The sequence below is a fragment of the Cnephaeus nilssonii genome (assembly GCF_951640355.1).
Source record: "Cnephaeus nilssonii genome assembly, chromosome: 17".
NCBI lineage: Eukaryota > Metazoa > Chordata > Mammalia > Chiroptera > Vespertilionidae > Cnephaeus > Cnephaeus nilssonii.
In genome coordinates this window covers 54,337,122-54,363,725 of record NC_137088.1, presented here as the reverse complement: position 1 = coordinate 54,363,725, position 26,604 = coordinate 54,337,122, and the positions used below count along the sequence as shown (strand labels likewise).

The 26,604-nt window shown below is 43.4% G+C and overlaps 1 protein-coding gene across 1 annotated transcript in view; it reads right to left on the bottom strand.

Annotated features, from left to right (window-relative positions):
* The window catches only part of TAFA1 (TAFA chemokine like family member 1), a gene marked incomplete at its 5' end in the record, with an annotated part of 508,145 nt that overhangs the window by 409,624 nt on the left and 71,917 nt on the right, over positions 1–26,604 (bottom strand). The window lies entirely within an intron of this gene.

Below are 26,604 nucleotides of genomic sequence, written 5' to 3'. Positions count from 1 at the left end.
TCTCTCTGAGCACCTCAGAGACTGCACCAGGCCTTTCCAGTTAACATTTCCATTTGTGCAAGTGAGGGTTAGGACTGCACTCAGTTCCACACCAGGGTTGTGAAACCAACAGTCCACCATGATAATACGGACTCTGGGGATACATGGCTTGGTTTCTCTAGAAAGTGTAATTAACAGCCCACATTTATTCAACCTCTAATCTAAATAAAATTTAGGACCTGCCTTTTCTCCTGTGCTCTCTGTTACTTACACTGAAGCCAGATGAATACATATATTCTCCTTCTCCAAAATGGGCCAAGCCTCTGAATTGAGTTTTAAAAGTATTCATGTTAATTAATTAGTTGATCAACAATCCATCCATCCATTTACCCATCCCTCCATCATCATAATGAGGAGGCAGAGCTAATGTTTATTCCCTTCTAAATATAAATATTGGGCAGTGTGCTATAATTTTTAAAATTCATATTATCTCATTATCTTTACAAAAAGCATTACATCCATTTTGTAGATGATTAAATTGAGGCATAAAGATTAAACTAGACCACCAACTTACACCATACACAATAATAAATTCAAAGTGGATAAAAGACTTAAATGTAAGCCATGAAGCCATAAAAATCCTAGAAGAAAACATAGGCAGTAAAATCACAGACATCTCATGTAGCAGAATTTTTGCCAATACTCTCCTAGGGCAAGAGAAACAAAGGGAAAAAATAAACAAATGGGACGACATCAAACTAAAAAGCTTCTGCACAGCAAAAGAAACCACCATCAAAATGAAAAGGGAGCCCACTGTATGGGAGAACATATTTGCCAATGATACATCTGATAAAGGATTAATTTCTGAAATATATAAGAACTCATACAACTCAATAGAAGGAAGACAATCTAGTTAAAAAATGGGAAAAGGACCTGAATAGATACTTCTCCAAAGAGAACATACAGATGGCCAATAGACATATGAAAAAATGCTCAAAGTCACTAATCATCAGAGAAATGAAATGAAAACCACAATGAGATATCACCTCACGCCTCTCAGAATGGCTATCAGCAAACTAGAAGTGCTGGTGAGGATGTGGAGAAAAGGGAACCCCTGTTCCCTGCTGGTGGGAATGCAGACTGGTGCAGTCTCTCTGGAAAAGAGTATGGAATTTCCTCAAAAAAATTAAAAATAAAACTGCCATTTGACCCAGCAAGCCCACTTCTCGGAATATAAAAACCCCAAAACACCAATCAGAAAGAATATATGCACTCCTATGTTCATAGCAGAGTTATTTACAATAGCTAAGATCTGGAAACAGCCCAAGTGCCCATCAGTAGATGAGTGGATAAAAAGCTGTGGGACATTTACACTATGGTACACTATGCAGCTGAAAAAAAGAGATCTCTTACCCTTTGGGACAGCATGGATGGACCTGGAAAAATTATGCTAAGCGAAATAAGCCAATCTGAGAAAAACCACTATCACATGATCTCACTTATTTGTGGAATCTAACGAACAAAATGAATTGACCAACAAAATATGACTCAAAGCAGGGAGGCATGTAGCAGACTGACATACCTCCATGTAGGGGTGGAGTGATGAGGAGAGATAAACCGAAGAACTTATAAACTTATATGTATAGCCCATGGACATGAACAATAGGGTCGTGAAGACCGGGGGCAGTGGGGCAGTGGGTGGAGGAGGGTCAAGGAGTGGGAGGGGATTGGAGACATCTGTAATACTGTCAACAATAAAAAAGTATTAAAAAATAAAAATAGACAAAAATAAATAAATTGAGGCATAGAAATATTAATTGTTGTGATTAAGGTCACTTATCCAACGTTGACAATTTCCAAATTTAAATAGCCAGCTCTGCCCTCTCTTGAGTTTTAGACCAATATATCCCATTCTGCATGTGAGCAGCTCCAGCTGCATGTCCAACAGGCACCTGAAATACAGCATGTGCAAAGCCAAAATGCAGACCACGCTCCCCTCCGCCTCCATGAAAACCTTTGCTCCCTCAGGGTCCTCCATCTCAGTAGCTGACAACCAGCATCCATCTAGTCGTTCAGGCTTTGGCTGCAGAGTCGCCCTAAATGTCTCTCCTTCTCACCTCCATCAGCATGTTCAATCAGCTCTACCTTCCAAATGGAGCCAGTCTGTGACTCTTTCACCCCTTCTTCAGCGATACCATCATAATCCCTCACCTTGTCAACTGTAATTGCTTCCCATCTGGTCTTCCCACTTCCACATTTGGCTATCTATAGTCTATTCAACACATAATAATATTAATCTTTCAAAATTTTATATATCAAATTACTCCTTGGCTCAAAGCTCTCATTGTATTTATTATTTCGTTATCCACATCTCTTAGCTGAGCCCTGATATATTGAATCAATATTCAGAGTAGGGTCCCAGACTATTTCAGTAGTAACTTGCAGCAGAAAAAATGAAAATCCCACAGGTTCAGAATTGCTAGAATGATAGAAACTGAGAAATTATCTAGTAATATATTTTTATTTTACAGATCAGGAAACTGAAGCTCGGGAATATCTGATTACTTCCAAAGTTCAAGTGGCCGGTAGGTAATTGAATTCAATTTTATACTGAGGATTCCTGGCTCCTGGCCAGTGCTACGTACAGGAGAGCGCCCTGTCTTCCCTGCTGGTGGCTATGAGTGGAAACTTATACATGTGTCAAAAGCACAAATGACTAATCAAATAAAAATTGATGGAAAGATAAATTTTGTCTACTTGCTGATATTAGCAGTTCACTCTGGCTGTGGAGAGCATCAGGTAATCTAATTGCTATGTAGTTTTTCTGTTAAATTACTGTAAGGCTACACATGCCCTGTGAGTCAATATCGTTATTCCCAAGTCTGTATTAGAGTATCGTTTATATAAAATCTTGTAATGACTTAGGGAAATAGTAACCACAAGTATTAATATTTTAAATGATAATAAAGACTGTCTCAACAAAAAAGAATGTTTTTACTCTAAAGTAAATTTAATTATCTCCTTTTATTTATTTAACATGGAAGCATAGGAAAACAGAACCATGAGCTGTGTCTAATATTGTTGTCCTCATGAGCTAGGACACAATCTGAGCTCAATAATGACTTATTGAAGAAATGAATGCTCTTTATCACAGAAATGTTTAGAATAGACCAAAATTAGAAAGAATATAAATACCCAATAGTAAGAATTTGAATATATAATTTATGAAAAACTTATACAATGAAATGAAATTTCCAGAAATAAATTTACTGACATGAAGCAACATAGTTTGAATGTGTTCCATGTCATTAAATATATTTCTGTTTTAAATACAGACTGGCCCTAGCTGGTGTGGCTTAGTTGGTTAAGTGATGACCCATGCACCAGGAGGTTGCTGGTATGATTCCCAGTCAGGGCACATGCCTGTGTTAGCATATTTGAAGGATAAATGCATGAGGCCAATGTGATAAGGGATTATAAATTTACTAAAGGCCCGGTGCACAAAATTCGTGCACAGGGGTGTGTGCCCCTCAGCCCAGCCTGCACCCTCTCCAATCTGGGACCCCTCGAGGGATGTCCGACTGCCCATTTACAGTTGGACATCCCTCTCACAATCTAGGACTGCTAGCTCCCAACTGCTTGCCTGCCTGCCTTCCTGATTGCCCGTAACCGCTTCTGTCTGCAAGCCTGATCACCCCCTAACCACTCCCCTGCCAGCCTGATTGATGCCTAACTGCTCCCCTGCCAGCTTGTTTGCCCCTAACTTCCCTCCCCTGCAGGCCTGGTCACCCCCTAACTGCCCTCCCCTGCAGGCCTGATTACCCCTAACTGCCCTCCCATGCAGGCCTGGGTCCCCCCCCCAACTTCCCTCCCCTGCAGGCTTGATCGCCTCCAACTTCCCTCCTCTGCCGGCCTGGTCACCCCTAACTGCCCTCCCCTGCTGGCCTGATTGCTCACAACTGCTCTCCCTTGCAGACCTGGTCCCTCCCAACTGCCCTTCCCTGCTGGCCATCTTGTGGTGGCCATTTTGTGTCCACATGGGGGCAGTCATCTTGTGTGTTGGAGTGACAGTAAATTTTTATATTATTATTTTATTAGATGGGATTAGATAGGATAGAGGCCTGGTGCACAAGTGGGGGCTGGCTGGTTTGCCCTGAAGGGTGTCCCAGATCAGGGTGGGGGTTCCCCTGGGGTGTGGGGCAGCCTGGGCGAGGGGCCTGTGGTGGTTTGCAGGCCAGCCACGCCCCCTGGTGACCAAAGCAGAGGCCCTGGTATCTGGGATTTATTTATCTTCTATAATTGAAACTTTGTAGCCTTAAGAGGAGGCCAAGGCAGGCCAGGGCAGGAGGGTTTGGCTTCCTCCATTGCCAGGGGCAACTCAAGCCTCCTGCTCTCTCTAGCTCCGTGACTGCCACCATTTTTGTTGGGATTTATTTATCTTCTATAATTGAAACTTGAATGAAGGCCTGGGCCTGCCAGGGCAGGGAGAAAGCTTGGCTTCCTCCATTTCCAGGGAAACCCAAGCCTCCTGCTCTCTCCTTGGCCGCAGCCATCTTGGTTGGGTTAATTTGCATACTCACTCCTGATTGGCTGGTGGGCATGACCTGTGGGTGTAGTGGAGGTACGGTCAATTTGCATATTACTCTTTTATTAGATAGGATTAGGTCATCTGGATACCAGATAGGCTGAGCCCCAAATGGCACCAGCACCCAAGGATGGGAATCAGAAGTTTTAAAGGAATCTGGGTGGGCTTTTTCTGGGTGGATAATTCTCAGGGCAGGTCCAGATCCTAGGAAGCTCCGGAGGAGAAGGATAATGGTCTTAGCCAGTAGAATGTGATCTTAGCAAGTGGAATCTGGTCTAAGTGAAAGGGAATGCCCTTTGTGAAGTGGTCTGAAGGTCAGTTGATTCAATTATTTGATCAGACCTAGCACATGGGTACAAGCTCAATTCCCTGCAGGGTGCATGCAGGTGGCAGCCTGATGGATGTTTCTCTATTTGTGCTAAAATGGATCATTTGCATAACATTAATAATTGTTTTAAGGACTTTTGGTCAAGATAGCAGAATATATAAACACTGTGCTCACCTTCTCTCACAACCACATCCAAATTACAACTAAATTATAAAGCAACCATCATTGAGAACCATCTGAAGACTAGCTGAACAGAATCCCAATGCTAAGGATATAAAGCCAAATGAAGACTGGTAGGAGGGGCAGAATCACAGAATAGACAGGTCCCACACCCATGGTGTGGCAATTAAGAAACAGGAGGAGCCTGGCCAATGTGGCTCAGTGGTTGATCGTTGACCCATGAACCAGGAGGTCACAGTTTGATTCCTGGTCAGAGCACATCCCCAGTAGGGGGCATACAGGAGGCAGCCAATAAATTATTCTCTCTCATCATTGATGTTTCTATCTTTTTCCCTAAACAAATACAATAAAAAATAAAAGAGAAATAACAACTGACACCACAGAAATAAAAAGGATTATAAAATACTATGAACAATTATATGTAATAAATTAGACAACCTGGAAAAAAATGAATAAATTTCTAGAAACATACAAATTTCCAAGATTGAATTAGGAATAAACAGAAATTCTGGACAAACCAATAACTAATAACAAAATCAAATCAGAAAAAAAAAAAACTCTCAGGAAACAAATATTCTGGACTAGATGTCTTTATAGGTGAATTTTGCCAAACATTCAAAGAATTAATACCTATCCTTCTTAAACTATTTAAAAAAATTGGTGACTCCCAAATTCATTTTATAAGGCCAGTATTATCTTGAAACCAAAATTAAAAAAAGACACTACAAAAGAAATATACACGGGGTGGTAAACACACAATAGAATATACAGATGATGTATTGTAGAAATCAATGCTTGAAACTTACATAATCTTATTAACCAACTAGTAGCCATGTGCACGAATCCGTGCACCAGTAGCTCTCTGCGGAGCCTGGCCGCTCCGCGCCCACTGCCCAGAGGCTCTCCGTGGCCCAGAGGCCCATCCACAGTTGGGCACGGAATGCTTGCCTCATCTCTGGGGTGACAAGACAAACATTCCTCCCACCACCCTGGCCGCTCCATGCCCGCTGCCCAGAGATGAAGCAAGCATTCCACTAGGCCACTCACGCTGCCCACTCTCAGCGGCCGACCCCGGGACTGGGGGACTCCAGCAGGGCTGAGAGGACTGGGTGCTGCCATCTTGTGGCTATGGGTGCTGCCATCTTTGGGACTGAGTGACAGTTAATTTGCATATTGCCCTTTTATTAGATAGGCTGTCACCCAAATACATTTAACAAAAAGAAAAGTTAAAAATAAAATTACAGGCTAATACTCCTGATGAACATAGATATAAAAATCCTAAATAAAATATTACCAAACCAAATTCAATAATACAGTGAAAAGATCATACACCACAATCAAGTGGGATTTATTCCTGGTGTACAAGTTTGGTTTAATATTCACAAATAATTTAACATGATAACACATAAACAAAATGAAGGTTAAATATCATATGATCATATCAATAGATGCAGAAAAAGCATTTGACAAAACCCAACATCCATTTATGATAAACACTCTCAGCAAAGTGGGGATAGAGGGAACATACCTCAACATAATAATATATGACAAACCCACAATTAACATTATACTCAACAGTAAAAAGCTGAAAGCTTTTTAATATCAGAAATGACACAGGGAAGTTCACTTTTACCACTTCTATTCAACACAGTGCTAGAAGTTCTAGACACAGCAGTCAGAAAAAGAAAGTAAAAGACATCCAAATTGGAAATGAAGAAGTAAAACTATCATTATTGCAGATGACATAATACTAAAGAGAAAGAACACTAAAGATTCAACCAAGAATCTATTAGAACTAATAAATAAATTCAGTAAAGTATCAGGGTACAAAATTAATATTCAGAAATGAGTTGCATTTTATATACTAATAACCAACTATCAGAAAGAGAAATTAAGAGAATAATCTCATTTACAATTGCACCAAAAAAGAATAAAATGCCTAGCAAAGAGGTAAAATACTTATGCTTGGAAAATTGTAAAATTTTAAAGAAAGAAATTGAAGAAGACACAAGTAAATGGAAGCATATACTGTGCTATTGGATAGGAAGAATTGAAATCTTTAAAATGTCCATGTTACTCAAACCAATCTAGAGATTCAGTACAACCCCTATCAAAATACCAATGGCATATTTCACAGAACTAGTACTCTTAATGTTTATATGGAACCACAAAAGATTCTTAAGAGCTAAAGCAATTTTGAGAAAGAAGAAAAAAGTTAGAGATGTCATTCTACCTGATATCAAACTATACTACAAGAGTGTATTAATCAAATCAGCATGATGTTAGAAAAACAAGCAAACAAACAAAAACAGGTGCATAGATGAATGGAACAGAATAGAGAGAGGCCAGAAATATACCCATGCCTACACATGCTAACCTCCATCGATCTGGCTCACATGGTTCGCTCCACCTTGGTGATTCCCTGAGATTATACCCCATCCAACTTGTAGCCCCACCAAAGCTGCTTGCAGTGGCTTTTCCATATGAATGGCTTGTCCTGGCTCAGGCTTCAGACTTGCCTAAAATCTCTCAAACAAGCAGCAGCTGGCATCACCGTGCCCCATACCTCTCAATAAGAGGCCCCACACTAGCAGCAGCCTAGTTAGTGATACCTCTAACTGTCTCATCTTTCTCGATAGTGCTTTGGCAATTAAGGATTTTTTGTGGTTCCATATAAACATTAGGATTCTGTGAAAAATTCCATTGGTATTTTGATAGAGGTTGCATTGAATCTCTAAATTGCTTTGGGTAGCATGGGCACTTTAATTATGTTAATTCTTCCTATCCATGAGCACAGTGTATGCTTCCATTTATTTGTGTCTTCTTCAATTTCATTCTTTAATGTCTTATAATTTTCCATGTATAAGTATTTTATCTCCTTGGTTATATTTATTACAGATTGGCTTCTCCTGGGCATTTCCAAGCCAACACAAGTATCATCCATTTGCATATCACTCTGTAGCTCCTGCCAGTTAGCTCCAGCAGGGCACAGGCAGTGGCTGATTTTACACTTCCTAGGAGGTTGCAGAGCCAATGCATCCAGTGGAAAGCTTCAGACCTTACCAGATTACAAGCTTACACTTCCATAAGTGGCACACTCAAGGTGCAGACTCAGTGAGCACCAAAGCCTTATTGAAGCAAATCCTTCTCTACACAGATGTCTCCTGCACATAAACTCTTCTATTGTAGTTGCAGCTGGACCTCATAGCCAATTGGCCAGGAGGTCACCTCTTCCACCAACACCAATAGCAATCAAGGCTCAACTACATACAACAAGACTGTGCACACAGCCCACACAGGTGTGCATCTGGAGAGCCCAGCTCAGGTGACTGGGGAGGCTGAGTCACTTGGACCTACAGGGCATCTACTACACAAGGCCACTCTACCAATTCCAGGAGACATTGCAGCTCTACAAATAATACATAGGGGGAAAAATGTAGAAGCAGCCAAAATGCAGAGACAAAGAAACATGTCACAAATGAAAGAATAGAAGAAATCTCCAGAGGAAAAAAACAACTAAATGAAATAGAAGCAAGCAAACTATTAGATACAGAGTTCAAAACAATGGTTATAAGGATGCTCAAGGATCTTAATGGGAGCTCCAAGGGACTTAGTGAGAATTTCAAAGAGCTTAATGGAATTTCAAGGAAATTAGTGAGAATATCAAAGACATGACAAAGGACCAGTCAGAAATGAAAGATACAGTAACTGAAATAAAGAATAATTTACAGGGGAAAAACAGTAGAGTAGAGGATGCTGAGAATCAAATCAGTGATTTGAAATATGAGGAAGCAAAAAAAAATCCGATGAGCAAAAAGAAAGAAGAATTAAAAAATATAAAAATAGTGTAAGGAGCCTCTAGAAAAACTTGAAGCATACCAACATTCGCATCATGGTGTGTCAGAATGAAAAGAGAAAGAGCAAGACATTGAAAACCTATTTGAAGAAATAATGAAAGAAAAATTCCACTATCTGGTAAAAGAAATACACTTAAAAGTCCAGGAAGCACAGAGAGTCCCAAACAAGAGGAACCCAAAGAGGCCCACACAAAGACACATCATAATTAAAATACCAGGGGTTAAAAATAAAGAAAGGATCTGAAAACCTGCAAGAGAAAAGCAGTTAGTTACCTACAAGGGAGTGCCCATAGGACTGTCAGCTGATTTCTCAACAGAAACTTTGTAAGCCAGAATGGAATGGCAAGAAATATTCAAAGTGATGAATAACAAGGACCTACAAACAAGATTACTCTACCCAGCAAAATTATCATTTAGAATTGAAGGTCGGATAAAGAGCTTCACAGAAAAGAAAAAGATAAAGGAGTTCATCACCACCAAACCAGTATTACATGAAATGTTGAAGGGTATTCTCTAAGAAGAGGGAGAGGGAGAAGGGGAAGGGGAAGGAGAAGAAGAGATAAAAATATGAACAATAAAATGGTAATAAATAAGAACCAGAGGCTTGGAAAGATGGAACAGACTGATGAATCTCAGAGGAAAAAGGGAGAGGGTGGTGAGAAGAGATTAACCAAAGAACTTACGCACATTACCTATGGACACAAACAATAGGGTGGTGAAGGTTTGGGGCTGGGCAGGAACTGGGAGGAGGGGGGCAATGGGGAAAATGGGGGACATCTGTAATACTCAAAACAATAAATATTTTTTTAAAAAAAATAAAAGCAATAGCTACCTGGAAAATAAAAAGAAGAGATGGTACATATATACAGTGGAATATTACTCAACCATAAAAAGAATGACGCATGATCAGTTGTGACAACATGGGTAAAGGCAATTATGCTCAGTGAAATAAGTCAAACAGAGAAAGACAAATACCATGTGATTCCACTTATATGTGGATTCTAAAAAAAAAAAAATCAACAAACAAATGAGACAGAAACAATCTCATAGAGAACAAACTGATAGTTGCCAGATGGGAGGGGTTTGGGGCAGATGGGAGAAAAGATGAAAGAAATTAAGAAGTACAAATTGTTATAAAAATAGTCATAAGTACCTAAAGTACAGCATAGAGAATACAGTCAATGATACTCTAATACTGTAGGGCAGTGGTCGGCCAACTGCAGCTCGTGAGCCACATGAGGCTCGCGAGCCGCGGTTTGCCGCTCTGTTGACTAATGAGTTTACCAACCACTGCGTAAGGCATTACCCTTACCCAGAAGTTTTGACTTCAGGTTAAAGACATTAGTACATTATTAAAATGTTTTTTAAGTGTTTTTCCCTAAGGCAGTAGTTGGCAAACTCATTAGTCAACAGAGCGGCAAACCTTGGCTTGGCTCACGAGCCGAAGTTTGCCAACCACTGTGTAGGGGATCAGACGGGCACTGAACTTATCAGAGTGACCACTGTGTAAGATATATAAATGTCTAATAATTATGTCATACATTTCATACTAATGTACATCAACTGCAATTGAAAAATGAATTTTAAAAAATACTGTTTTAAAAGTATTTATTATAGATCAACAAATTTTATTGGCAACCTCATGTCATCTACATGAAATGTAAAATGAGAGTAATTGTTTTATTCATTACTACAAATAACAAAAACCCTCTCCAACAAATGAACATCTGTTTCCAAGCACTTTCAACTGTTGTCACAAAAAAAAAAAAATTACACTAAAATATCTGGAAATGAGAGCTTTATGGATTTTGCAAATTAGATTCAGTCCCTTTGTAACTGCAATTCCTGTATGACAGTACGTATCCAATGGTAACTAAGCAGGACTGTTTGAACAATGCATAAATATTTGATAGTGTGCGAAAAGCCACAAATGCCAAACTCTAAAATGTCTGCAAACATGCAAGATTTCCAGTTCTAAGAATGTAATGATTGTTGTGGGATTTGTGGGGTGTTGTGTTAAAGACCCTTTTTATTTTGATAAAACATCTCATGTTAACCTCAATGGCCCTGATCAAGGGGCAAATTCTTTTTGTAAATTGTTTAATAGAACACTAACTAAAGCCTTTTGTTGTCTGATAATATCAAAGAACTAGAGGCCGGTTGCACGAAATTTGTGCATGGCGGTCGGTGGGGCGGTCCCCTCACCCCAGTCTGTACTCTCTCAGAATCCTGGACCGCTGGCTCCTAATCGCTCACCTGCCTGCCTGCCTGCCTGGTCGCTTCTAACTGCCCACCCCTGATGGCCTGATCGCCCCTCACTGCCTCTGTGTGCTGGCCTGATTGCCTCTAACTGCCCCCCCTGCTGGCCTGGTCACTCCTAACTGCCCCCCACTGCTGGCCAGGTTGCCCACAACTGCCTCCCCCCTGCCGGCCTGGTCATCCCATACTGCCCCCCCTGCTGGCCTGGTCGCCCCCAACTGCCCCCCCTGTTGGCCTGGTCGCCCCTCATGGCCCCCTGCTGGCCTGGTCGCCCTACGCGGCCTGCTGTTTAGTCGTTTGGTCGTTCCTCACTAACCCCCCTGCCAGCCTGGTCTTAGGCAGCCATCTTGTGAGGGTGTGAGGGTTAATTTGCATATTACTTCTTTATTACATAGGATTCCTTTTCACCAGGCCACTGTTTGGGGAAATGTGTTTATATCACAATAGGCTCTGTCCAACAGCTTCAAAATCATTATTATTGGCAACAAGCTGCCATCACTCTTTAGGCTAAATTAAAAGTAAATAATGGTATATCTTGCCATACTCACATTCTCGTTACTGGGTAAGAATTTTTTTTTTAAGTAAACCAACAATTCAGATATGAATTTAGAAATCAGAAGGGGAAGTGTAGTCAAAATGCTTTTTTATGCAGTTGGCTGATCTTATGACTTAAGAATAAGTGAAAATGAGAAGCAAGAATGCTGCTCTAATACACAACAATCAGACACACCTACTACAATCAGGCAGAAGGGATCTCTAAGCTGAAATGAATGGGCACAGAAGAGGCTCTGCCAGTTGTGATAGGCCTTCCCCCAAAATAACCTGCCTCTCCAAGAAGCTCCAAACATACCCGGAGCTCTACCCAGCTATGGACACCTGGCCGGGTCAGGCCCTCTCCTGCCCACCTGGCCCACATTGTGAGATGTCTGTGACCACAGACGGCTGTGGGAAAGGACAGGAAGTGACTCTAGGGGGTTTTCATTCTGCACCACTCATCACATCGGAACAGCAAGGAATCTTACATGTCCACGTGTGGGCTAAGGACTCGCTGCGTTAGTATTTACAGGTGGGCTGTGCCTCTTGTGAACAGAGCAGATTCCCTCGGGGAGCAGGGAGAACTGCGCTTCAGCAAGTCTCAGAGGCTGGTTCTCGCCGATCCCCCAGGAAGGGCTCAGCTTCCGCGGTGGAGGTCAGGGCTGCGGCTGGAGCTGGCCACGCTGGTCAGTCTATTGGGCCGGAGGTCTGTGCCGCCTTTTCAACAAGTCAATAGAGGAAAGAAAAGTGGGGGAACCCTGCCTCTGGAGGAGTGCTCCTGAGGAGAGCGAAGTCCTCATACTGGGGCAGTTTCCTGAAACCTGCTCAGACTGCAGAATACCGAAAATTGTCATATTCCTTTTGCCTAGTCACTTAGTGACAAGGAATTCTAAACCTGTGACAGACACTTGCATTATGGGAATAGGTAGACACACGTTTTAGAATGGGTAAAAGCCAAAAACAAATAAATTGCGCTTCTGTGCTCTGCAGAGAGCAATGGGCTTGTTCTTCAGTTGCTCATGGGGTCAGGGATGGCGTTGGCCGTCAGTGGCCATAGTTCACAGCGGGCTGAGGGCTCTGTGTGGGTGAATGAGCTGATTTATGGAAAAGCAGCCACCTCCAAACAGAAGGTGAGGAGGGAAAACATTGAACGAAGATCACATGAAGGCTAGTTGATGAGGGACCGGAGCAGGAAAACACAGGAACAGAAACCAGGGAAGACAGGAGAGAAGCCGTCATCCAAGGCGCCTTGCAGGGAGGCTGTCCCCTCGTCCCATCCCCGTGTGGTGAGGCTGTCCCCTCATCCCATCCCCGTGTGGTGAATCTGTCCCCTCATCCCATCCCCGTGTGGTGAGGCTGTCCCCTCGTCCCATCCCCGTGTGGTGAGGCTGTCCCCTCATCCCATCCCATGTGGTGAGGCTGTCCCCTCATCCCATCCCCGTGTGGTGAGGCTGTCCCCTCATCCCATCCCCGTGTGGTGAGTCTGTCCCCTCATCCCATCCCATGTGGTGAGGCTGTCCCCTCATCCCATCCCCGTGTGGTGAGTCTGTCCCTCCATCCCATCCCCGTGTGGTGAGGCTGTCCCTCCATCCCACCCCCGTGTGGTGAGGCTGTCCCCTCATCCCATCCCCGTGTGGTGAGGCTGTCCCCTCATCCCATCCCCGTGTGGTGAGGCTGTCCCTCCGTCCCATCCCCGTGTGGTGAGGCTGTCCCCTCATCCCATCCCCGTGTGGTGAGGTTGTCCCTCCATCCCATCCCCGTGTGGTGAGTCTGTCCCCTCATCCCATCCCCGTGTGGTGAGGCTGTCCCTCCATCCCATCCCCGTGTGGTGAGGTTGTCCCTCCATCCCATCCCCGTGTGGTGAGTCTGTCCCCTCATCCCATCCCCGTGTGGTGAGGCTGTCCCCTCGTCCCATCCCCGTGTGGTGAGGCTGTCCCTCCATCCCATCCCCGTGTGGTGAGGTTGTCCCTCCATCCCATCCCCGTGTGGTGAGTCTGTCCCCTCATCCCATCCCCGTGTGGTGAGGCTGTCTCCTCATCCCATCCCCGTGTGGTGAGGCTGTCCCTCCATCCCATCCCCGTGTGGTGAGGCTGTCCCCTCATCCCATCCCCGTGTGGTGAGGCTGTCCCTCCATCCCATCCCCGTGTGGTGAGTCTGTCCCTCCATCCCATCCCCGTGTGGTGAGTCTGTCCCCTCATCCCATCCCCGTGTGGTGAGGCTGTCCCTCCATCCCATCCCCGTGTGGTGAGGCTGTCCCTCCATCCCATCCCCGTGTGGTGAGGCTGTCCCTCCATCCCACCCCCGTGTGGTGAGGCTGTCCCCTCATCCCATCCCCGTGTGGTGAGGCTGTCCCCTCATCCCATCCCCGTGTGGTGAGGCTGTCCCTCCGTCCCATCCCCGTGTGGTGAGGCTGTCCCCTCATCCCATCCCCGTGTGGTGAGGTTGTCCCTCCATCCCATCCCCGTGTGGTGAGTCTGTCCCCTCATCCCATCCCCGTGTGGTGAGGCTGTCCCTCCATCCCATCCCCGTGTGGTGAGGTTGTCCCTCCATCCCATCCCCGTGTGGTGAGTCTGTCCCCTCATCCCATCCCCGTGTGGTGAGGCTGTCCCCTCGTCCCATCCCCGTGTGGTGAGGCTGTCCCTCCATCCCATCCCCGTGTGGTGAGGTTGTCCCTCCATCCCATCCCCGTGTGGTGAGTCTGTCCCCTCATCCCATCCCCGTGTGGTGAGGCTGTCTCCTCATCCCATCCCCGTGTGGTGAGGCTGTCCCTCCATCCCATCCCCGTGTGGTGAGGCTGTCCCCTCATCCCATCCCCGTGTGGTGAGGCTGTCCCTCCATCCCATCCCCGTGTGGTGAGTCTGTCCCTCCATCCCATCCCCGTGTGGTGAGTCTGTCCCCTCATCCCATCCCCGTGTGGTGAGGCTGTCCCTCCATCCCATCCCCGTGTGGTGAGGCTGTCCCTCCATCCCATCCCCGTGTGGTGAGGCTGTCCCTCCATCCCATCCCCGTGTGGTGAGCTGTCCTCCATCCCATCCCCGTGTGGTGAGGCTGTCCCTCCATCCCATCCCCGTGTGGTGAGTCTGTCCCTCCATCCCATCCCCGTGTGGTGAGTCTGTCCCCTCATCCCATCCCCGTGTGGTGAGGCTGTCCCTCCATCCCATCCCCGTGTGGTGAGGCTGTCCTCCATCCCATCCCCGTGTGGTGAGCCTGTCCCTTCAGCCCTTCCCCGTGCCCACAGCATGATCAAGCTGCTCACAGTCTGCGGGGAGCCCAGCACCCACGCACTGTCCCAGTGTGTGTAAGTCAGGCCCATGCCACTACATGAGACTACATAAGTTTAGGATAGGAAAGGACAAAGAAATCATTTATAACCTCACTGCTCACACATAACGATCATTTTGGTGTATTTATAGCCAGACTTTTTGATGTATAATATTATTATAAATTATTTTCACATAAATTCAGATAATTCACCCTGGCTGGGTGCTCATTGGTCAGATCATTGTCCTGTGTACCAAAAGGTCATAGGTTCGATTCCCAGAACCTAGCTTGTGGGTTTGATCCCTGATCAGGGGACTTATGAGAGGCACCAATCGATGTTTCTCTCACATCAATGTTTCTCTCTCTCTCTCTCTCTCACTCTAAAAATCAGTAAAAACATATCCTCGGGTGAGGATTTTAAATATCCAGATAATTCAAGCAAATATAGAAGTGATTATCACCTAAAATAGTTAACTTCTTAGAAACTAATAGGTGAGGGTGGGGCCTGTGTGCAGTTACATGCCGCAGTTAATTATCTGAGGGCTCACAATGCCTTCCCTTCTCATTAGCGCCTCCTCTGACTTAGAGGCACTTTCACTCAGCGTGACACACAGCATGGCCTTCGTTCTCTTTCATTTGGGCCCCTGTATGCTGGTAAGCACTTTGCAACTACAAAAGAAGGAGTGAAATGGAGGCTATGAACTTCACTAATATTGAATACTAATTTCTTACAAATTAAGGTACAAGTTGCCTTAAATGTTTAATGCATTCTTAGAGCATCTCTGAACAGGCACCTCCTCCTTCTAGATGGGAAAATGGATAAACCAAGAGGGGCAGTGACTTCCTTGATGTCAAACACACATAATCAGCAGTTTGTAAGGTAAGTCTTGATGGCGCTTAAGCTCCATTCATTCCGTTTAGTCCTACACTTACTAGATGCCTCCAAGACAGCCAAAACCAATCAGCCTCCGAGGAGGACGCAACATGAATACAATTCACTCCCACTTTCGTCCACTGGTTAATGGGACAGGCATACATAAAAAAATTATCACAGCACACTATGCAAAGGAAATCATCATCATCATTGCCTTAATCAACAGCATAGAGTCCCTTTAGACCTATTTTTTCTTCACTATCAAAAGCCCCTGTGAGGAAACAAGACTTTGAGAGATTAATAACTTATTTTATGTCACAAAGCTAAACAATGCCATGCTTTAGAATCTGGCTCAGGCCTATAACCACTATATTGCGGTACCTCCTACACTTGAGGCTCATATACATTGCTTCAGGAACAAAAATGAGAACTAAGTTAATGAGGAAATAGGAATAATGCCAACATGCCTTATCGCTTATAGCAGTGGTTCTCAACCTTCCTAATGCCGCGACCCTTTAATACAGTTCCTCATGTTTGTGGTGACCCCCAACCATAAAATTATGGTCTTATGCTCTACAGTAGCGGTTCTCAACCTGTAGGTCGCTAGCAGGGTCGCCTAAGACCATTGGAAAACACAGATATTTACATTACGATTCATAACAGTAGCAAAATTACAGTTATGAAGTAACAATGAAAATAATTTTATGGTTGGGAGTCACCACAAACATGAGGAACTGTAATAAAGTGTCGTGGCATTAGGAAGGTTGAGAACCACTGGTTTATAGGTTTTTATAGTCTTTATTTCTTATCAAACTCTTAGCCCCCAAAGACAACGAGACCAAGAGTCAGACCCTTGGGCTCCAGTCCTAGCTTTTCCTGCGATGTTTTAAATGGCAGTAGACTACTGACAGAGAGAAACATCTCACAACATTGCTATGATTCTCACTTAATTCTGTTGATCGAGGTTTTTCTTAGATGACTGGGAGGGATATTTTTCTATGAAAGATAGAAAAAAACAGAAGCTCCATCAGCAGTAATGTTGACATCGGCTTCATTTTTCTCTCCACTGAGACACTTGGATGAGGTCTAAGGATTAGAAGCTTCAGTTACATGGACAATATCCTAATTGCTGCTTCTCCACAATGTGCAACAAAACAGCATTTACTTTTAACAACCCCCTTGTTAAAGTCCTTAGGATTTAAAATGGTATAAAATGAAAGCAATCCATTACCATTCTACTGAGGCAATCTTTTATTTATGAGTTAAACGTAACATTCTAGTTAGGTTTTCAATATTTTTATCACAAACCACAAGTTGGTTTCTAAATCAGCTTATGGAAAAATAATAGAGAGTTAGAAAGCTCATTGAAGGTGACTAGTGTCTGTTAGCCCAGGAGTAAGAGTCAGAGCCACAGGGGATGCAGGGATGTCAAAAGGCAGCTAATCCTCCCTCCCCTCGTTGTCCATTAGTAGGAAAGGCTGTAACTGTGCAGTCCCTGGAAAGTGGGATCCAACTGTGGCCAACCTCAATGCAACAGTGCATGCAGAAGCAGCAGTCAGGGGTACAGAGGTATACGCTATTCTAACAGCAGTATATTTGACTCTGGGTCTATCCTCTGCTATCCCACTTTGTCTAGTCTTCAGTCTTGCATGCTAAAAGTGCACCTTTTGTCAACTGTCATTTTCCTGGGAAGAGCCAACCACCCATGATCCGAGAGACAAATGTTTACAGCAGAGGCATCTCGCTGCAACGATTCCAGAGGATTCAGAATGGAACATTTTATAGGTTAAAAACTGTCCTTGGATAACAAAGACCAATACATATGCCTGACTCAGATGTTGTTTAAGATTTAAGAAGCAATTTTCAAGATGCTAGATTGAAGTTGTTTACTCGAACAAAATGTACATGGTGGTTATGAGACAAGCTTAGGAGACAAATATACCTTGATTGAAATCCCAGCTCTACCAGAAAACAGCCTTGTGGGTTATTTCACCTCCCTGAGTGTCAGTTTCCAAATACAGAAAATGGGATAAATAATAAGCTTACTTCACAGAGTCAGGATTATAACCTTTGCCAGATGCTTTCTATACTTTTTATTTCATTTTAGTCTAAGTCTCTTTCATGAAAGCACCTTTATTTTTCTTATTTTTACTGATGTGGAAATTGAGACATCAAGACTTTGAATATTTGCTCAAAATCATGCAGCCAGAAAATGCTTGCACTGAGATCCATTCCCAGAAATTTGAACTTGAGCATTAAACTTCTAAAAAATCCTCATCAGGAGACATGCTTATTGATTTTAGAGAGAGGAAGGGGAAGAGAAACACTGATTGGTTGCCTCCCAACCTAAATATGTGCTTTAACTGGGAATTGAACTTGCAGCCTTCTGGTATACGGGACGATGTTCTGTCATTATTACCTCCCCTACCACCACCTACTATTGTTACTCTACTGCTCCTGTACCACCTGCTGCTGGTCCTGCCAGCATTGCAGTCAGTAATCACACTTGGGTAAAGAAGGGTTGTGCAGGAGGATGTGACATTTGTCTTTTAAATATGGAAACATTTTAATCCAACAGAACTTTCTAGCCAAACTTCCTTGGATAGTTTGAAACCAGTATGCTGTGTTTCACTGGGGAGACTTTCCACACTGATACGTCCATCCTTGGCAGTGCTACATGTACTCATAGTTTATGTCCTCCTTGGCTGTAAGGCAGGTAGTAAAAGGGAAGAAAAGAATTGAATTAAGAGGTGCAGATATACATCTTTCAATACTGAGAAATGAGAGCCTGCATGGAACACTGGTAAAGCCCGCAGCTGCAAGTCAGTGAACTTGACTCCTGGGCCTGGTCCCATCATGTATTTGCTGTATTTTCCCCACATATAGCATATACCAGGTTGCTTCTAACTCTAATATTCTGTAAATCTATAAACAAATGCCTTTTTCCATGGGTATCTTCCATATCTCTGTAAAGCTATAGGTATAAGTAATCCTTCCAGAAGCCCACAACAACTGGAAAGTCAACCCAAAGGAGGGCTCTTCTGCTGGTTTATCTTCATGTTTTGTAATCAACCAAAAAGGAGCATGGCCTGTCTGAAAATGTCCTTTGGAAGTCTAGAATTTAAATGCATGTCACTTTATATAGTGTTTTCTCTTCAGAAATCCTACTAATGAGCTGGAGAAGAGCACATTGTTCTTGTTAGAAAAATTTCTTTGGAGTTCTTTATATTTTAACATAAACTAATGATTGCTGAAAACTGCAGGAATAGGATAACTCTGCTCCGAATGTCTTCCATCTGCAGTGGTCTTTTTTAGTTTGCCAGAGCTTTCATAAATATTAGGTTATATGGTCCAAGATTCAAACCACACCAATGACTCAAACTTAAGACCCCTAATGTCCAACTGCTTATAAGCATCGCTGTGTGGACATCCCACAGGCACCACCTACTCTACCGTCCAAAGCTGAACGCCCTGACTCTGGAAACACTCCCTGGTGCTTCATCTCAGTTAGTGGCCTTGCTGTTCATCCAGTTCTCCAAACAGAAGCCTGGCTTTCGTCCCTCTCTTCTTCTCACAAAACTGGACCTGTCTACTTTATCTCCCTTCATTTATTAAATACTAGAGGCCTGGTGCACGGATTTGTTGACTGGTGAGGTCCCTCGGCCTGTCCTGCACCCTCTCGCAATCTGGGACCCCTTGGAAGATGTCGGAGGCCGGTGCACGAATCCATGCACTGGTCCTCTAGTATGCATATAAGATCTTTGGTTAATCTCTTCTTGCCCTCCCCCCTCTTCCCTTCTCTCTGAGATTCATCAGTCTGTTCCATGTTTCCATGCCTGTGCATTGAGTGTCTGCCCCCTGGTGGTCAGTGCACATCATAGCTACTGGTCAAATGGTTGAACAGTCAAACGGTTGGACACTTAGCATATTAACCTTTTATATATATAGATCCTTTCAACAACCCTGCACACGTGTCCATGTCCCACTTCTTCACCATCTGTCACCTGGATCCCAGCAGGACTTCCTACTTGCCTTACACTCAAGTTCCACAGATCCTCCAGAGTGACATAGAAAACACTGCTCTCGGGCACTCCTGGGAAGGTTCTGCATCACTTTAAATCCCACAATACAAACCCAGGGCCTGTGGAACTGACCCTGCCCATGTTTCCAGGCTCACATCCCAGACTGCTCCCCCAACATGGGGCAGCTTGTCTTCGCTGCGCTTTTGTGCACATCCAGTCTGCTGGGGATGCCACTGCTTTTACCATGTCTGACAGTTCACCTGGTGTACTTGTCATCCTTTAAGCTTTAGCTGAAAGATGTACCTTCAAATAACAAAAATATAACGAGAAGAAATAATTAATAGTACTTACAATGGGCCAGGCAGTGTACTAAGCAAATTACAGATATTAACCCATTCAATTTGTCCAATGACTATATAAGTCAAGCGCTATTTATATCCCCACTTTACATGTGGGGAAAGTGAAGCACAGAAAAACTAAGTGACTTAAGGTCACACAACTAATGGCAAATGGCAGAGCTGATATGGGAACTGAGGCTGCCTGGCTCCCACGTTCTGTTCTTCACCACTGCACCTCACCTCCTCCAGTAAGCCTCCCCTGATTTACCAGTATCACCTCACCCGTCCCACTGGTAAGACATAGTTACTGGCAGAGCAAGGCTCTTGTTTCCATCCCAGCAATTTGTCAATGATAGCACATGTACACTATTGTTTCTCCAAGTGCAGTTCCAGCGTGTCTTTCATCAGAATAATCTAGCATGTGAGTTAAAATCTGTAGAGTTGAGTTACTCCCTTTCCTAAAACTATTCAAAGCTGCACAGTCCTCCGCCTCACATCAGAGCTACCGATTGGCAATTTCTAAGGGCCGGGCTTGGGAATCTGCATTATCCACAACCTACCTGGGGATGAAATCACATAATGCATGTGAGGAACTCAGCCCATGGCTTCTCACATAGCAAATACTCAAAAGATTAGTGACTATTATTGCGATGGTTTCCTTGAGTATTGCTTGAGCCAAGAAGAATAAGCTAGAACCACTTTTCTATTTACTAAAATAGGAATAGGGTGGAAAAAGGCAGACAGCAAGCCATGCTGCTAAAGCCGTAACTCAAGATCTTTCTTGATCAGACAAAGAATAATTTTGAAGGAAATAAGAAGTTTGTGGTTTCCAGTTCTATGTTCTTTGGGGTTTGTTTTAGGTAAACCACAGGGGAAGAGAAGACACAGATACATTTTTATTTTAGCAGCTCTATTCCTGAGCATAGTGGCGCCTACTTAAGTAACATGACCCGAAGTACAGGAATTGGAGTGATTAAAGATTTAAAAGCTTAAAGCCATCAGCATTGTCATACTATGATGTCTCAAGCCTCAGAACAGCAGGAAAAGCCAGCTAACACCAAGACAAGTCTGACTGAGCCAGAAATAGGTGTCTGATCCTAGAAGAGAAGATGTACAATAATGTTAACCCTCCAAATCCTTGAATGACGTCTTGAGCACAGTGGTTCACATCCTGGGCATCTCGCTGCATGTTGCATTTCTTACTTTATGCGCATCACTTGTTGGAACCAGTTATTTAACTTGTCTGGTATCTAATAGTTTGTTTGAACTATTTTTAAGTCAGAGTGTTTGCTCAATGTGATTAGCTCTTCCCTCCCAGTCCCCAGTGGTAGAGACAGGGGACCTGCGAGTTGATATTGCTGCCACCTGCAAGGATGGTGCAGATCAAAGGAAGAAAAAAAGAGGAGGATGTGGTCACAAAAGAGTAACCATGCATATCTTTACACTTTTCTTTAAGCATTTCCTAATTCCTCTTTAGAATTACGTTCCTGATTACACTATAATTGCTTGTGAATCTGTCTTCTGGCCACTTCTTTGGCAGCAGGTCTGGTCTCAACTTTGTGTCTTTACATCTAACACAGAACAGACAATCAGTAAGTGCTTGTGGAATGAGAGAAGAGAGGGAGGGGAGATAGGAGGAAGGAAGGAAGGAAGGAAGGAAGGAAGGAAGGAAGGAAGGAAGGAAGGAAGGAAGGAAGAAAAGGAATGAAAGGAAAAGTTTATTTCTGTATGGTCATGATGCTTAGCACTTTATAATTAATGTTGGTGTAAAGTTTAGACTTGCAGCAACAACACAATAAAAACAATTTTGTAAAACTATTATGTCCACAATAATGGAAATGCCTACTTGTGTGCCAGGCAATGTGCTAACCCTCAGTGCTTCTAATATCTATCAATCACACACTTTGGTTTCCAAATTCCACTGTTCAAGACTGAGACAATAAAATGGCTCAGAGAAGCTCATTTAGAAGATATTTAAGAACTTAAGTTGGCCACTAATTTAAGATACAAATTGGCAATAAATGTAAGGTGTTAAGTTGGACATAAATTTTAAATGTGATTTTAAAAATTAGCAAACTCTTAGGTTGCATTGAGAGAAATATAAAATCTCAAATGAAAGATATTAGTTAGCATTTTTTCAAAAGATAGTCCATTTCTAAAGAATTGGATCCAATTTTGTGTCCGGAAGACAGTGAGAACTTGTTAATTCATTCTTTGGTAAACATTTTTTGAGCATTCAGCAGATGCAAGGCACTTTGCTAAACGCTGTCAATAAAAAGAACAGGATAATAGCACCCCTTACCCTGATTATATATCACATTATATATTCCAGAAGTTTACATACATGAAATCAAAAAGTATGTACTTATTTTGGTATGGCATAATTATTTTGAGATTCATCTGCGGTGTTGCATGTATCAGTAATTCACCCTTTTTATTGCTGGGTAGCATCCTATTGTCTGGATGTTAAACAGTCTTTTTCTCCATCCACCTGGTGATGGACATTTGAGTTGTTTCTAGTTAGATGAACACATAGATAGATAGAGAGATAGATGATAGACAGATGCATATACATATACATATATGTACATCTATCTATTACACATGTATGTATGTAGTTGTCTAGCCACCTGCACAAAAATAGATTTACACGGAGATTAACAGATTAAATGGGACACGTCTATGTCTTCACTCACAATTTTCACTCTCCAGCACGTTACCTGGCTCTTTTGTGAGTTCTAAGTAGAAGAGAGTTGACAGTTGTGATACTGTGATATAATAAAACATATATACTTGGTCTTCAGGCCTGGCCCCTAAAATGCTTAGAATACCCAGGGTGATGGTGTCTTTTTGTACTGAGATAATTGGTGGCTCAGGGCCCTAGATACCTTCAGGATGGGGGGTGAGCTGGACACCACAAAAACCAAGGCAAGATTACAGGGTTGAAAATTTCAGTCCCAAACCCCAATTCCACGGAGTGGAGAGGACCGGAAAATTGAATCCAATCACCAATAACCAATGGTTTAATCAACAATTCCAATATAATAGAACCTCCATAAAAATCCTTAATCAATGGGGCTCAAAAACCTTTCAGGATGGTGAATGCATCCAGCATCCATGTGTCAGGAGAGTGGGACACCCCAATTCCATGCAGATAGAAGCTCCTGTACACTGCATCCTTGAATCTCACCCTATTGCCTCTTCCTCTGGCTGTTCATTGATGCCTTTTATCATATCCTTTATAATAAATTGGTACTAGTAAGTCAAGGTTTTTTTGAGTTCTGTGAATAATTCCAGCAAATTGTGCAGCCCAAGGATGGGGTTGTGGGCACCCCTGATTTATACAGTCAGTCAGAAGCACAGGAGGCCTGGGACTTGGAACTGGCACATGAAATAGGTGGAAGTCTTGTGGGACTGAGCCCTTAACTTGTAGGATCTGTACTAACTCCAGGTAATTAGAATTGAATTGAATTGAATTGAATTGTAGGATGCCCAGGTGATGCCCGAAATTTTTGAGTGTTTATTGGTGTGGTAAAAAACATCCCACGTAGTTGGTGCCAGAAGTGTAGGTGAAAATACTTCCAAAAGTAATAGGTTTGGGAGACAGTGAGTAAGATCCACGCACTAGGCAGGACAGGCTGATCAATTTCCTCCCTGGTAACTGTAAACATAGAGGGCAAGACACTAGGGACCTTCTCAGGTGCTCATTAGGTGCCCTTGCGTTGTGCTTCCCAAACACCCCATACATCCCCAATCGTAGCCAATTAGTCTCATTCTAGTTTAGAAAATCTCCCAGAAAGCAAAGATCAGGCATTCACAGTTACACGATCATGTAAGAAACCAGTTTGCAACCATTCTTGGAAAGTCCTAAATAAAACAAACTAAACCAAAAGTTCTACCACCTGCTAAGAAAGCAAATCAAAACTGAAAACTTCAACCGGCAACAATCAAAGTCACAGGGGACCGAGAGGCGCTCCCTGGCCCTGGGGGAGAGCAGGGGCCTGGCTCCCTCATCTGAGGGTGGCTGTAATTTGGATAAAAAATAACACAACTAACTGAATACACAACCAACAGGAAGTCATTTGCAGAGTACAAATCCATAGCATTTTACAAGTTTCTGTTCGTGATGGGTCTGGATTGACTCATGACCCACAGGCCTGGGAGACAACACTGAGGGGGGACAATGGACTCCTTCCATGACGAGTGATAATTAGCTATCATCTACATGTCAAGGATTTTTCCCCCAAAAAATGCAGGTATTTCTCAGAAAGAGTAAGGGGGAATAATTAAATGAAGAAAAAAGACACTCCTAGAGTTTGCATCTTTGTCTCTTGTTAAATTTACAATGAGAAAGATTTTTTTCATCTAAATTATATAGTAGCAGCAGATACGATGCTTCTCAGGCAGAAAATGGAAAACAAAAAACACAAGATGTTTTCTAAGGAGTTAGGAAGCTTTCTTCCACAAGTTATGTAGCAATAAAATATTAATGTGAGCTCATTTGTCATGTGTTAATTAGCAGAATAAGCTGTAGGAAGTCCGGATTACCATGCAAATGTTAATTAGGTCATAATTTATGTTAAGCATTTCTAAGTTTAGGAGACTGTGTCTCATTTAGCAGCAGTTGAACTTTAGAAATAATTTGCATGTGCAACTGCTCGGTTTCAATTTTAATATGATAGTCACTTTATTTTAATAAATACAAGAGACTGCATTTAAATAATAGCAAATTCTGAGCTAATGTGGTCACAGTCAGTACATTTCCCTGATAGAAGAAACTGTCCTTTAATCACCAATCGGGTAAAAAAAAGGTTTCAAGAGACACTTTTTCTAAAAGAGCACAGAGTCCTCCCAGCCCCCAGCCCCTCTCTGGAACATCCACCCCAGCTCGCTTTTGGCAGGATACATGCTCCTCCCTGATTTTCACATGACCCAGCCTGACGCCGTGAGCACACGTGGTCTGCTTTTGTCTCTCCACCTCAGCTCTCTACAGACACAACCACACAGCAGCACCCCTTGTCTGTTTTCCCAGAATTAAACGTCATTTCTCATTGATTTCTATTCTGTTCCAGCACGATGGATGGTCGCAGTGACGCCTGAGTTCCTGTAAGCCATGGGAAACCCGAGACAGAAAGGGTGTCCCTGTCCCAGGCAGGACGCTTGCAGGAGGGAAGCCGCACTGGCATCCCAGGCGGGGCCAGCCTCCTACCCGCTCCCAGGGGCTCACCTGTCCCCGCGGCATGGGCCCCTGGAAGCGCCTGTGGAAGCCGGAGGACCGTGCGTGTTGTTCGGGGATAATGAAAACAAAGGTGTGATTATGCTTTGGGTCAGGTTCACATACCTGCTGATTGGGAAGACAATTTTTCTAAACTTCTAAAAAGATTTTTAACTACTGCTTTCCTAATTTAAAATTGTAGTCTTTAATTATGAAATATAACCTTTGAAAAGAAATCTATTTAACCCTCCAAAAGTATTTTCAGCCCTAGCTGGTTTGGCTCAGTGGATAGAGCGTCAGCCTTTGAACTGAAGGGTCCCAGGTTCGATTCCAGTCAAGGGCACATGTCCGGGTTGTGGGCTTGATCCCCATTAGGGGACGTGCAGGAGGCAGCCAATCGATGATTCTCTCTCATCATTGATGTTTCTCTCTCTCTTTCCCTCTCCCTTCCTCTCTGAAATCAATAAAGATATATATTTTTTTAAAAAGTATTTTCATTTTACACTTCTTGTCTATGTGCATGTATGTTAACATACCTGTAACTGTGGTGCATGCCAAGCTTATCATAGGTCCATGCTTTTGCACCGCCAGTGGCCATAATATTTAAAATGTGCTCTCAGATGCGAGTCCCACCACCAGCTCAGCAAGGGGAAGGACGAAAATGAAGGACTGGGCTTTGGCCCCCCACCCCGCCCTAGCAGCTGGTGTTCATTTATTTCTCACGTGGGCTTCCCAGTGAGCTCCATTCACACTTTCCTTTTTGAATGTGAGTTTGCTGCCCACGTGTAAAGCCCAGATTTCCACCTTCTCCTGGGCAATGTTACATCTGCATTTCTCCATGGCAACCACCCACTGCAGCTAGCCTGCATTTTCCTAGCTGTAATAGCCCTCTCTCCAAAGGAAGTTCTCCTTTTAGGTTAGCTGCCTGGCTCTGTGGACACCTGAGTGGGCAACCCCTGCTAGACCATGAAGCTCAGATTCCTTCGCCTGTCATTTAAGACTCTCAACGAGAGCCTTCAACTAATGCCTTCAACTCACTGTTTCACAAGTTTTTGCTAAAATCAAAGTGATGTCACCTTTGACCCAAGAAAGGAAGCTTTTCAGACCAAGGGGCTTTTCTTCCCGTCATCCCACGCAGTAGGGCTGCTGCTTCACTGTCTTTGCTCTTAACC